We start from the raw sequence: 13,104 nt of genomic DNA, 5'->3' as shown, positions 1-13,104 counted from the left end.
TAATCTCGCAAAGCACAACTGAAAGTACGGGACATAAATGACGTTCCCCTGTCAGATATTATCCGGTGGGGTGTGCCATGCCTCAATACAAGGTGTTTGTTGACGAAGGCGACGAGATGCACAGCTGAAGTGTCGGGGACCGCCTCCACTTCGACCCACTTCGTCAGGTAGTCTGTTGCGACAATGACGTACTTGTTTCCATCATCAGATTTTGGAAAGGGCCCCAGGTGATCGATTCCAACTACCTCAAACGGGCTGCCTGGAGGTGGTATTTGCTGTAGTTCGATCTTTGCCGGGTGCGGTGGTGTTTTCCGCAGTTGGCATGTTGCGCAAGACGCGACGTACTGTCGGACATCCGTCCTGAGGTGCGGCCACCAAAATCTCTTGGCGACTTTGTCGAGCGTCCGGTGTTGCCCGAGGTGACCCGCAGTTGGAGCATCGTGGCACATCTCAAGAACGTTCCGACGCATTTTGGGGGGAACTACGGGGAGCCACGCTCCTGAGGGATGTGCTCGATGACACAGCAGACTGTCCCGAAGCTGGTAGTACGCTCGTAGACGCCGTAAGCGACGTTCTGAAAGTCGCGGTCTCCCGTTCACTTCGTCAGAAAGCAACTGGATTATGTTGTATGTGTCACATTCTTCTGCTTGCGCTGACTGCAAATCTAGGAGTGCGAGTACAGGAGCAACTCTGGCGTCTTCGATGGGGTGCCGTGAGAGGAAGTCGGCGTCTTGGTGCTGTTTCCCACTTCTATGAACGATCGAGAAGTTCAACTCTTGCAGTTTCATTGCCCACCGAGTCAATTTCGGAGTTAGATCGTTTTTTGACTGAAGCCAACGGAGAGCAGAGTTATCTGTCACGACTGTAAAATGCTTTCCGTAGATGTATGAACGGAACTTTTCCACTGCCCAAACAACAGCGAGGCACTCGAGTTCTGAAGAATGGCATCGACTTTCTGGTTCGCTAAGTTTGCGGCTTGCGTATAATACGGGATGTTTTACTCCTGCATTGTCTCTCTGGAGAAGAACAGCGCCAAGCCCTTCGCCACTGGCATCAGTGTGAATGAACGTCGGTGCTTCTTCTGAAAAATGAGCCAGGGTTGGTGGTTCAAGAAGTGCTCTTTTGATATCAGCAAAAGAAGCTTGTTCTTTTGCGGACCAACGCCACTTGGTGTCTTTTTTAAGAAGCAAAGTCAGTGGAGCAGCTCTTAGAGAAAATTTTCTTACAAATCGACGAAAATAGGACGCCAACCCTAAAAAGCTTTTCAACTGCTTTGTGGTAGTAGGCTCAGGAATATTGGCTAGCGCTGCCAGCTTGGTTGGATCCGGGCGAATAGCTGCCAGCTTGGTTGGATCCGGGCGAATACCCTCTTTGTTGAAAACATGCCCTAAGTAAATGACTGTGTCGCATCCGAAGAAGCATTTCGATGTTTTCAGACGGAGATGCGCATTGGTGAGGGCATTCAGCATTAGACGCAGACGGTGCTGGTGTTCTTCAAAGGTGTCAGCTTATACGATGACATCATCAAGATAAACTAACGCCATCGTCCACTTCAGGTGTCCAAGCACCCTATCCATGAGGCGTTGGAAGCTGGCAGGTGCATTGCAGAGTCCGAATGGAAGACGGTTAAACTGGAACAATCGGAATCTTTCGGCTCCAGCTCCACTTGCCAATATCCGGACATGAGATCCAGAGTAGTAAAGTAGCTGGCACCATGAAGGCGATCAAGGGCATCATCATGTCGTGGCAAAGGGTACACGTCTGGTTTTGTTATGCTGTTACGTTTCCGGTAGTCCACGCAGAATCTTGTAGAACCGTCTTTTTTCCTAACCAGGACAACTGGTTGCGACCAAGGACTGTTGGAGCTAGTTATAATGTCCCTTTGAAGCATGTCGTCTACCTGGTGGTTTATCTCCTCCCGTTCTCTCATCGAAACACGTCTTGGATTGTGATGCACTGGAGCGTGATCACCAGTATTGATGGTGTGGCGCACAGGTGGTGTGCACCCTAGCTCTTCTGGTGTAATAGCAATGCACTGCCGAAAGTCCAAGAGCAGTTCTTGTATCTGTGCCTTTTGTTGTTCTGTTAAGTTGTGGCCGAAATTAAATTCCGACCATGGAAGGTCACTAGCTTTTTCAAGGCAATCTTGCGGGACAGACATTGTTGGTGCCGCACTAATTGTTGCGACAGTGGCATGTGACAGGGCAAATGTCACAGGTCCGAAGTCTTCACCGGATTTCAGGAGCAGGTCACCATTCGTCAGGTTTAAAACTGGAAGCATCAAACTCCCCTTCTCGCAGGAAACAAGGCAGCGAGGTATAGCAAACTCCATCCCAGGACGAGATTGTAGCAGTGATTCAACTAGGATATCTCTTGACGTCATTGAACCTGGAATTATTGCTGTAGCCCAAACTGCAGATAACTTAGGTACAACAATGTCCGATGCTGCGACCATACGGAAGACCTTCTGTGGTTTTGGATTGACCATCGGTGCCATTAGGGTAGACATAAATGTCGTAGCAGTTGCGACGGTAGAACACACTTGGGCTGCAGCGGTCTTCGTCAGGTTTTTCAAGCTGGACCACGCTAGGATAAATCCATCGAATAAGCTCTCAAAATTCCAGGAAATTGCTTCTTTGCTTCCCCCGCTATCTCCTTGGGGCAACTCTGTTGCAGAACAACTGGACTGATCGCCAGTGCTGAAAGTTGGTACGGCTGACAAACAATGTTCACCTCCTCGAAACGATAGGGAGAGTTGGACGTTTGAACACCAGTCACGGCCGAGTATCATTGACCATTGTAACTTGCGCACAATTACAAAGGGGAGGTTGACTGTTGTTCCTAAAGTTTCTACAGTCAACGAGATCTGTCCTTCTTGTTCGATTGTAGAACCATCGGCTGATATAAGACAGACGGTACCAGGAAGTGTTTTGGGCGTGGTACACTTTGCTGATTGCAGTAATGCATAATCGATTAGACTTACTGCAGCTCCGGCGTCCACGATAGCATTCACATGTTGTCCCAACTCATGAAGATGAACTGAAAGACATGGCGTTGGCGAGGTGCGCAGTGGCGTTGTCACCAGAGGAACATGATGCACTACATGAGACTCAACCTTGCCAGGCTCACTGTCACTTGAAACGTTTGGCGTTGGTATAGGTTGCATTTTGCACGGGGCCAAGTGATTTGGGCAGGATCGAGATAAGTGCCCAATGTCACCGCACGTGAAGCAACGACGTTTACTTGAACGTACCGGAGAAGATCGGTGAGCCACCCGCGAAAGCTTGATTCCAGATGTCGACACCATGTCCATTGCTTTGTTGGCTGCTTGAACTTCGAGTGCGCGAGCCAGTGCCGCACGAGTCGTGGTTGGGTGGGCGAGTCGCACAAGAACCTGGATGTCGGTGTCTTCGATTGCGTCGATGAAAGCAGTGGTTGCTATCTGCTCCAAGTCGACTTCCGTACATCCGACGAGCGCTCTTCTCGCCATCCTCTGGATTACGTCAGCTAGCTCCTGGAGTGTGTCCGTGCCTTGGCGGTGGTGCTTTAAAGCAGTCAGGTGAAATTGCTGGAGGTGTTCATCACCAAAGCGGGACTTTAGAGCTTCTATGAGTAGTTGATATGAGGAACGACTTGTGGCAGACATGCTCTCCAAACATTCAGCAGCGTTCCCCCTTACCTGGGCCACCATTGCACAAGCTCAGGACGTTGAGTCGAACCCGTAAAAGTCCGCAACCGTTTCGAATTGGATGATGAAGGCTTGCCATGACGACTGCCCATCGAATGTCGGCAGCTTGAGTGGCGGTCCGTGGTGCACAGGCAGTCGAATTCGAGATTCCACGGACGAAAGGCCGTCATTGAGGCGTTGCCCTACATCGGCAACTTGACGTTCGACTGCAGATTCCAGCAGAGACAGACGGGTTGCGAGGCAATCGTCGAGGGTTCCAAGCGGGTTCACAATGTCCGTAGCACTCCTTTCGGCGAGCAGATTAGCTAACCGCTCCGTGATTTGCATCGCCGCGGAAGTTGAGATGACGCCACTTGCCTCCGATTGGGTTGCCATTTCGTAATCCCACCGCTGCCACCAAATGTTGCGGGCGTCTCAGTTCATGGGCTAAACGGGCAACCCAGAATTCAGTCCCCCGTTCTCCACACGACCTCGTCTTCTTCTTCTCCTGTTCTTCCTTTTCCTTGTCCGTTACAATATTCAAATGTTCGTACCTAAAAGCTGGCTTTTGCCTGCCTACCCTCTTTCGTATGGCCCACAGAAAAATATGCGATTAATAAACTTCCCATTACAAATCACTCATACCAGCCCAAAATTTGTTTCATGGCCACTTTAATGATAATATTAGTATTAAATTAATAATATTTAATAATAATACTTCTTTATTTCCTCTCCCGGAAGCAGATGGGCAAGGACAAAACGCTGCCTGCAGCAACTTGACGACGTCTCTACCACGATACAGACGGCAGACAGAGCAGGGATGACGTGTTTCAAAATCACTCATTTACAGTCGTATGGAAACAACAAAATAAAGGAATACAGGCATAAAATAAAAATGAAGCAGCGGTCAACCAAAACGTGTGGGTTAACATTTGTCAGTCAGAGGATGTGAACGTCATAAACAGGGATACTACGTGGGACTTGGTGACAACTTCAGGTATGACGTAATCTTGAATAAATTCGTTTAGTAAGTGAGGTAGATTGTGTCCTGTTCATTGATGTTCCTATCTTGTACGACATGTCGGCACAAACAAGCGTTCTGCATGCCGTGTATTATGACTCGTGAGATGCCTGTTTGAAATTAAAAAAAAATCAATTTGAAGGTTCCGACTCGGGCAGATATGTCAAGGCACGTGAGCCTGACTGTGTAAAGGAAAGGTATATTTAGGATGTTTACCTCCTGAAAACAATTAGCAGTGCTCTCATTCCATGCGACATTTGCTATCATTCTATTTAAATTTTTCGGAGAAGGAAGGACATGAAGTATATAATGTTTTGTAGTTGTTCCCCATATGAGATATCAGGCTGCTAAGACAGGCAACTTGATGATGTCGCATGCACTTTCCAAGTGAACTGTGGAAGCTCGCGCTCAGCAGTTGCGGCGGAACGTGGCTTGGGGCGGGTCAGGGATCTACAAAGGATGACGTCATGCGCAGGCTTTGTCTTCTAGGGGGTTTTGGCAGAGCTGGGAAGATCGCACGCTGAGAAGTACGATCTTCACAGCCCAGAATTTAGTAAAAACATAAAGCTTCTGGCCGGTGTGATGCTCAGCGTTCGTGAGTATGGCGGGTAATTTTATCATTTTTTGAAACAAAAAAAAAAATCATTCCATTGTGTAAAGATAAAATCGGTTTATAAGCATCTTTCATCATCTGCACATCAGCGCTAATAAAGCAAAAATACAAAAAAAACACAGTGATACAAATTTAGCGTTTTATTAAAGCGCTTACAATTGTTTCCTTTCGGTTTTGTTTTGATTTCTATATCACGCTTATTACTCGCGTGCAACGTGAGCGAGCGCGCTGAGGCGCGGAGCATTTCTGGAGAATTGAAGAGCGCGCATGTGCAGCATTCAACGACGCTCAAAGCTGCGCCACTGCACGGGCGCCTGTAGCATTGGCGTCAGAGCCAGGCAAAGTTGTGCCACTTTTGCATCAAGCGAATGATGCACGGCACGCACAGTATACTTTTACATCGGACGCGGGCGAGATCAGTTTTGCCGGAAATTTAAGGTTGTTCCTGCCGTCTAAAGAATGGGTTTGAATAAGCCCACCTAAACCAATCAAATCCTATGCATTATGATGATGATGACATCCCAGTAAGATCGAGCGTAGACACAAACTGCACACGGACGCAGCGTCAAGGTCAGGCTCCAAGTCGCTTCTAGCCAACGCGTCAAAAAACGGTCCTTGTTGGGCTCGGTTCAAATAAGTGAGTGGGCGCCATTCGAGTGTGACGGAGAACCGTTGAAGGAGACGAAGGTGTCCAAAGGCTTGTCTAAGACGATCAGCCGATGCGTGTACGACGTACTGATGCCGTAACAACGCGCAATGACTCAACGCCGCGGGCCTCTCTTTCACTCTCAAAACCGATGCAGCGAGCAACGACAGCGAGCTATACGAGCATAGTAACCCAGGGCTTCAGTGCAGGTTGCTTTCTATGTCATTTCAGAAAACCCAAGAGTACACGTGTATAAATTTGAGCCGCGGTCAAGTTGCGCGATTGCACGGACGCCAAACGCTTTGGTCATATCCTATTATTTTAAGGGACTATGTATCGTCTTCATAGCCAAAGAAAATGTTGTCAAACAAACGGCGTGCAGAACGTGCTTATAACGAATTACATGCAAAGGTGCAAGCGAGCTGGACAGGAATGACGGAAATAATCGCTGGAGAAGGGGAAAAAGAGAAGGAAAAACGCAAATCACCGAACACAGCTAGGTGACACCGGATGCGGCCGTGATCGGATTTTGCCAACGGTTTTGCTGGAGAACTGCTAGATTTCATTGCCACCTGGACTTCGAGAATTGCTTTGAGATTATGAATGTAGCACATAGTGATGCCATGGCAACGCGCCGTGCCTGAATTGCGTTGCCCCGTGCCTGCCTTTTCTTTCAGGAGTATATAATAGAGTAATATACACAAGGTGATCATCCAGATTACAGCCGTTTTGGTAGGCGCATCTGCGTTCGCTATGGGTGATGAAAGTTGCGAATAGTGCAGTGGGCAGTGGTTGCACGTCATGCCGAGGGCTTTTGCTGTCCAACCACCTTCCCAGCGTGAATTAAAGCCTTAATGTGTTTGATGCGGTATATTCCGTCTCAAGAAATAGCATGCTGATACTTCTGCCCGGGGGGGGGGGGGGGGGGGGGGGGGTTCTGAAATACTATTTTTGCTGTTTCACCCTTCTTATCCAGCTGCTCAAAGGGGTCTGTTTTTCAAGGACCGGTGGTGTGATGTCGTCCCGAAGTAAAAATCAACATCGAAGAAGTCATCTAGTTTGTCTTCCCACCAGCAGCCCAGCGATGAATCTCCGAGAGCAGCGTGGAAAAATTAATATACCTAGAAAGAACCGTTTTTTTTTTTCAAAGAAAAAGTTGCGAAATTTCTTCGTTCCTGTTGGTAAGATAAACAATGTTGAAATTTAAAACGACAATTTTTTCGAAGTTAAAATTGTTGCATGACTCCTGTAAACACCGGAACATTCACACCCTACTTATTATATTTGCAACGGTTCACTGTTTCGCAAAAAAAAAAAAAAAAAAGAATGAAAAACAAGCAAAAAAAAAATGCAAATAAACAGAACCGGCTAGTGATCGTTCAACTTTTGTCCGGGACACATGGTTTTTATTCAAATATATTAAAGGTCCCTTCAAGAAGTAGCTTACATAAAGTTCTTCTTTTAAGTTTCAAGTGGCCATCATTAATATTTAGGCTGTGGGCCTGAGGGTGGTGAAAAAAAGCGCAGAGATCGGCATGGGGAGACTAAAAGCAGGCCAGTGGTTAATTGGGCCGGCCTGCGGTGCTAATGAAAAAAAAAATAAAGCAAGCACACACAAACAACCCATATTCCATAGTGCAGTACGAAGAAGGCGCATCCCCCATTATATGCCATTTTTTTAATGTACGACGTAGGGTTGTATTTAAAGTCTGACCATGGTTCTCTATCCTACTTGCCCTGTCAGATTGCACAAAAAAATTGGTTTTTTTTTTTGCATTGTTTTAATAATTTTTTTTTTTGATTTAGTAATATCCTAATTAGGTTGTCCTCGCGCACAGCCGCAACATTTTTTGTGTGTGTCGTGCGGATAAGAAGTGCAAAAGGGAAGGCAGATTGTCTCGAACCCCATGAAATTCTGAAGTCTGTTGATAAAACTATTGTATTCAGGTGCTCCTTTGTATGTCCCCTTCGAATAGTAATAATAAAAGAGTGCTCGGATAAATGCATATATTTTTTTTTTCGGTGGAATGCTTGAATAATTGCGCGAGAAAAAATATCCAACAAAGAGCCTAAAATAAAAATAATTAATGTGCTGCGGCTGCGCTAGTCGTCGAAAGACGTGCTCAACCTAGTGTCCAACATAAAACATAACATGTTTTAGTACCTCAACGTTTGAAAATAATCTCGCGGAGAACATTTTTATGCAACGCGGATTCTACTAATTCTGCAGACCGCGCGCAACAATTTATGAGCTGGATAATAGCAGTCAAAGTTTTCTTAACAAAGTTGGAGCCGAGCGTGCTCCTAGGTATCAGCAGCTCCTTTTGCGAGAAGCCAGCTATGAAAACGATTTTATTCTTTGTTCTAGTATGAAGACAATAAGCCACCACTTGTGTTTCTTAAGCTGATTGTCGGTGTAGCAGACAGGCTGTCGTTATATGCAAGTTATGTTAAGTGACGGTTTGTGACTGTAGTTTATTGTTAAAGGAACTATGTTTAGAGCAAATATGTGACCGTTAATAATCATACAAGTAAACTAAACCAAGGCAGTAAACGCTGAAAGAAGCAAATAAGCCGACGATAATCTGTCCCACAAATTTATTATCAGAAAATATAAATATGAATAAAATAGAATGTAAAATGTATCGAGAGTGCATTCGCCATTATTATATTACAATAAAAAAAGAAAACTTAGCGCTACGGGCGTAACAAAATCGTTTGTCGCCTAATCATTTCCGATGAGCAGATCAGAGTGATGACCTACTCTTTATGCGCCTTGACGCGACGGCAACATTGGCTTTATCTATGGTGCGGCAGTAGTGTCATGAACATCAACATTATTGTAAATGTACGGCACATTTCGTACATTCAATAGCACTTCCCACAGCGTGAGTGCGTGCTGTCTCGCAAGCAAACAAAGCATATTGTTGTGTGTATTTTATACAGCCGCAAGGCAGTCTGCCTCGCGGGCGTCTGGTGTCTCAGCTGTAGATGAGCAATTTAACCAGTGCGGAACAACCGCTAGAACGGGGTAAAAAAATTGGGTTCTGGGGACATTTATGCAGCGTGTAGTTGGTCAGCCATTTAAAGTTGCGACGAGTCACTCGCTGTAGGTGAGAAGTTTAGCCAGTGCAGTACAACCGCTAGCCTGCGTTCTTTAACGTGCACCACGCAGTTGTGATACACGACCACTTGCCGGTGTGATGCTTATCCAGATTGAAACGGCCAGGGCCCGTTTTCTCGAACGCGAACCGTGGGTTGAAGTTAACTATTGTCTCTTGAAGGGGGAATTCCAGGTCACGTGACTAGGAGAGCAGGGGCGCCGAGGGAGGAGCAGTACCTACAAGCAAAATGGCCGCGACGTCGCTTAATGAGGGCTAATAGTTCTGCCTGGTTCTGCTGAACATTCATTTCGATCCGGCTGTTATATTAATGACGCACCATCAACCTATTAGCACGTCAAGCAAAGCGGTAGTTCAGAGAGACTACTAAACTAACCGACGGCAGCATTCCGCGAACGCATCACTCTTCAGCAGTCCGTTATCCAAGACATATGACGGTACATAAGACTTGCAAGCGTTTTTAGGGTGAGTAAAAAAATGTTTTGCGAACGAGTGTTGGTATATATTTATACTGACACGTTTAATTTGTTACACTATGCACGCCAACTCGTGAGCAGCGATTACTTTCCGGAGAAAGGGGGTTATCCTCGATAAAGTCTTCATTCCGGGTGAACTGCTGGGACATTGTACTGCTTTTTTGTTCGCAGTGCGCCGACAGTATGCCGACAGCATCGAGGTTTCTACATATCCCCGGTGGCCAGCAATTCAACGGTGACGAGAAGCTTAGCTTCTCGTCACCGATGGATCGGTTGGGCAAACGGAAGAGAAGGCAAACAGTTGAGATCCGCAGGAATCGCAGAAACGTGCGTCGCAAGGAACAGAAACGAGACTACAGCACCGGCGTTGCCAGACTGAAAGGCACACGGGAAAGTTATGCGTTGTTTATAGCAAAACATATTGAAGGAAATGTTTCTTACATTTTCGAATATTCGTCGACAAGCTCTAGCATAGTAGCTGAAATTTCTTCGCACCATCTGAAGCACATAATTTTGTCTTCAAGTACAACATTACTATATTTCGACTTAAAATACCATACTATATCTATAACAACCAGCGGAAAAAGAGGATAAACAAAATGTCTGGCTCTTTTCACCAATAGATGGCGCATCTTACTGCCCAATCAAAAATAATTATTGTTGTTCTATATCCAGCTGTTTATTACAGTACCTAGGTACTTTTTCCTTCCTAGGCACCGCGGTTTACCAAAATGGGTTTACCATCGCTTCGAGAAAACCGGCCCAGGAGTGGGGATTGAACCTAGGATCCTGGGTTCTGCAGCACGAGCTTTTCCTCAACGTGCTCCGAGCTGGTGTGCGCTAGACTAGTAGCTAGACCACTGTCCCTTGTACTGTCTCACATAACACAAGAATTGTCAGCAAGAAAGACAGCTGTCTTTTTCTTCTTTGCCGACAAGGTGTTTTCGCTACAACCAACGCCAGAGGCGCTCGTAATGCCAGTTATTGTTTGGACGAATATTTGCCCTATAGACGACTGCAAGCTGGGCGATTGGCCGTCGCCTCTGCTCGTTCACCCGCGCGTTGCACGCGCTTGCACGCATGGGGCACCACTTGTGGCGCCATGCTTGCAATTGCCTATAGGTGTACGTCGGCTCAGAGAAAATTAGTTTCACTTTTTTATTTCTCAACTCATGAAACGTCGCGTTGTCATACCTTTGTAATCTATCACCACCGCTGGCGTTACATTGACATAGAATGTAAGCTTTCTGGATGCGTATATATCTATTCATACGGCCACAAGATAGACAATTTTGATGATCACGATCTGACCCGTTACTTTACTAGGGTGGCAAACTGAACTAGAGGTCGATATGGAAGCGTGTCGGGAAATCAACAAGCAGAGATTTGATTGGAAGGTGAGTGGGTGCACGCAAAGGCTACCTACGCCTGTTTTCGTACTCATTCATTTCCTCCAAAAAAGTCGAGCAAGAGCATCGTCTGCTCCTCCCGCGAAATGTGAAGTTAGCTTCTCCTTTCCTTATGTATGTGATGTCTAGTGCAGCGCCGCTCGCGCATAAACAGAAGAAGATCGTTTTGCCGGCGAGGGGTCCCGTGATTTTTGAGCGCACGAACTCGTAGAACTGGGAGTGGCTGATGGCACAAGCTAGACTCTGATGTCCTGGAAAATATACCAACGTGTATTCGGGCTGTAGTGTCTCGGTACTACGCGGATACGACACTAGTGACGAGGATGGGACACCGTCGGGGATTGACACACCAAAACGCAGACGTTCTGAGCAGACTGCCTCTACCTGCTCGTGTTGACGAGCCCTGCCCACCTGGCGACGTGCGAATGTTAGGCTGCTCGCCAATTCCACAACTCTGTCCAGAACGCATTGTAGCGCTCACTGAAAAAGACAAAGTTCTAACACTCGTTTATCAGGCCATACATCACGGCAGACTAAAAAAGCTAAACAAGGACGAGTGCAGGGCTTACAAAAGAATCGCCAACGAAGTTTCGACACTCAACGATTGCTGGACCAGAGGTTCAAGAGTAGTGATTCCCAGTAGAGCGAGAGCTCAAGTATTCGACTTGCTTCTCGCTGGACACCGAGGCATTGTGACAATGAAGACAGCTGTCCGGGGTTACGTTTGGGGACCTGGAGTGGTCAAAGACATCGAAGCCAAGGGAAAGGCGTGCAGCATTTGCCAAGAGCACCAACCGGCACCACCTATGGCACAATCCCCCAAAATGGCAACGACCATCGAGATTATGGGGTACAGTGCACATTGACTTCGCTAGTCCCATAGAAGGTAAAATATTGCGGATAGCAGTTGGCGCCTTCAGCAAATGGCTGGAAGTTTGTCAAATGAAAAGTATCAACTCCAGCTCACTGATTCAGGAACTTCGAAACTTGTTTGGAACGTTCGCCGTACCACGCAAGGTTGTTAACGACAATGGTACGTCATTGGTGTCAGACGAGACCGAACAGTTCTTTAAAAATAACAAAATTCGTCATGTGACAAGTTCTCCGTATCATCTGTTGACCAATGGTCAAGCGGAAAGGATGGTTTACAAAACCAAGCAGGCGTTGTCTAAGGACAAGAGAGGAAGATTATCATGCCGACTTTCCCGATTTCGACTGAAACAGCACACAACGATTAGACTTACGACAGGAAAGACCCCGGATATGCTAATGTTTGGTCGTGAGATGTCAACCGCAATCACTCTACTACATCTGCAAGCCAGTGGGAGATATGAGGAGACGTTGGGGTCAACTACAGCCCGAAGAAATATTTCGGCTAACCAAGAAGTCTATATCAAGAACTTTGCTGGAAAGCCATCGTGGATCAGAGGAACCTTATTAAAAAGACTCGGATCTCGTTCTTGGATCATCGAAACAGAACAAGGCGCGGTACGGTGACATAAAGACCACAGAAGGAACACCGTCACAGACACTTCGGAAAAATTGGTCACGGGATCCTCTGCAACACGAAATATTAATAATGGCCTACAAGCTGTGCCAACACAGTGGACCATTCCGACCACTGAAGGACCGGCACCAACGGAGGAGCAAGATGCCCCAGACGCTCAATCGGACATCCCTCGTGTCCCGGACGCGATTATAACAACGGGTTTGTCTAGGCCTCAATGTCAAAGGCGGCCTCCTCAAAGATGCGGCGACAGCATCTGAGGGGGAAGGAGTGGGATGTCTATACTGTGTTTCACCCTAGGGTGCCTTTATGTGCGCTTCGCTTAGGGTGGAGACATCTGGCCATTTTGTTCCCACTTTTACATTTATTTTTTGTTCAGAAGCGCGTGAAAGAGCGTGTCCCTGCACGCGTCTGTGGCGCTAACTGTGCTATGGCGACATTTTGTTTTCGTCGATTTCTTTGTATTTCACCCGTGAGCGCGTGCTGTCGGCATCGGGTACTACAAAGGGTGGCGTCACTCTAAACAGAAGGTCATTGAGGCACCCTCTTTCACCCTATGATGCACCGCAGGAAAGGCTACAGCACGAGCTCCTTGCTCAAGGCATATTTCGTCGGCACAAGCTTTCGCGGATTAAGGGCAGCT

Source organism: Ixodes scapularis, unplaced genomic scaffold (assembly GCF_016920785.2).
Source record: "Ixodes scapularis isolate PalLabHiFi unplaced genomic scaffold, ASM1692078v2 PGA_scaffold10__122_contigs__length_95168666, whole genome shotgun sequence".
NCBI lineage: Eukaryota > Metazoa > Arthropoda > Arachnida > Ixodida > Ixodidae > Ixodes > Ixodes scapularis.
The sequence above is the reverse complement of the archived record's forward strand: the minus strand, read 5'-3'. Positions refer to the sequence as shown.